This window comes from Trichosurus vulpecula, chromosome 4, assembly GCF_011100635.1.
Source record: "Trichosurus vulpecula isolate mTriVul1 chromosome 4, mTriVul1.pri, whole genome shotgun sequence".
NCBI classification, from domain to species: Eukaryota; Metazoa; Chordata; class Mammalia; order Diprotodontia; family Phalangeridae; genus Trichosurus; species Trichosurus vulpecula.
The window spans coordinates 15310185-15312020 of NC_050576.1; positions in this window are offsets into that span (position 1 = coordinate 15310185).

A 1836-nucleotide genomic window follows, 5' to 3' on the forward strand; every position below is an offset into this window, starting at 1 on the left:
GAGAGGATTTTGGAAGGATTCCTGTCCAAGGCAATGCTTGGGATAAGTCCTGAAGGGAATGAGAGATGCTAAGAATCCTGTCCCCCCTTTTTCCACTTCCACACCATCAGCCTGGCTAAGGCTCCTGGTGCCCGCCTCTCACCTGCACTGGGAGGTCACTTCTTTGTTGGTCTCCCTGGCTCCCGTCCAACCCTTCTCCAATTCTTCCTCTTTGTAGGTACCAAAGAGATTTGCCCAAAGCACATGTCTGACTATGTCCCTCCCCTTCTCAGTAACCTCCAGTGACTCTCTCTTGCCTCTAGGAGTAAATGCAAGCTTCTGTGAGGTATTTGAAGCTCTTCAAAATCTCACCATCCACCTTCCCAAGCATTTTCCATATTCCGTTCCTTCGTGGAAAAATTGACTTCTTACTACTCCTCACAAATGCTTTCCTGAATTCAGTCTCAATTCCTTACATAAGCTGTTCCCCATGCCTAGAATGTCCTTACCTCCATCTTTTCAAATTCCTAGCTTCCTTCAAAGTTCAGCTACAAGAAGCCTCTACTGATGCCCTCAGCTACTAGTGTACCCCCAATTAATTTGTGTTATATGTATACACACATACATATATGCATATACCTGTAAGTTGCATGTATATGTTGCATGTACTTTTCTGTGACCTAAGGCATCACCCTAGTCATATATGTTGCATGTGCTTTTATGCGTACATGCATTCTCTCCTTATAGAATGCAAGCTCACTGAGAGGAGATTCTGTTTCATTCTTGTCCTTGTATCTTCAGTGATTATCCCAGTCTCTGGCTCAGACTAGTCATTTAATAAATGTTGATTGTTTGTATTTCCAATTTAATTTAATTTCATTCATCCATTCCTTTCAACAAATATCTATGATGCCTACTAGATGTTAGATGGTTTCAATATATTCACACATATACATATGGTGTATACACATGTTAAAACATACATATGAAACATGTCTACATAGAAGTAAATACAAAATATGCCACACCCTTGTTTTGGGTTGTTTATTAAATCCTTACAACTTTGAACTACCTGCCTATGCTAAGTTGAGCTATCATACATTATTGTCGCTATCATGAATGTCAGTCATGACTGCAAATAGAAAGGGATTAAAATCTTATTTAAAACTAAAATGAGTTCTAGGTCAACTGAAGGTGTTCAAGCAGGCCTGCCTACTTCCCTTCTGGTTTGGACTAGCTGGCCTTCAAGGCTTCTTCCTGCTCTGAGAATCCACAGGGCCAGAATATGAAAACAATGGGAACTTTTCCCATAGCTTTGGTCACCAGAAGAGACAATTTGTTGGTTACCTTATAATTCTGGGTTGAACAGAAATGTCTGTAAAGGCAGACTTTTATCTATATAATTGCTTAATCTCTTCACCACTGAGAAAATAGGAGGCTGGAGACTTTGCATTCGGGGATTTGCTCCGGATTTTCACCACTAACAGCTTAGGAGTGGTTCCCAAAGCCTTGGTAAATCACTGACCTCTGTTTTGACTTCCTGTACCCTGGTTCTCCATCACATGGCCACCACTTGTATGCTTTTCCCTCATGGACTGGAATTCAGTCATCACTTGAGAGCTAGAAGAGACCTCAGAAATGATCCAATCCAACTTCCTCACTTTACAGATGAGGAAACTGAGGCCCCAGCTGAAGTAAGGTGATGTTCTAGGTCACACAAGTCACCGGTGTCAACATAGTTGTTCAAGCCCAAGTCTCTGACTCTAGAATCAGTGGGATCACATGGACTCTCTTAAGTTTGTCTATGCTGTAAACCCAGGAGCCAGTCCCTGAAACAATGAGATGACTTGTCAAAAG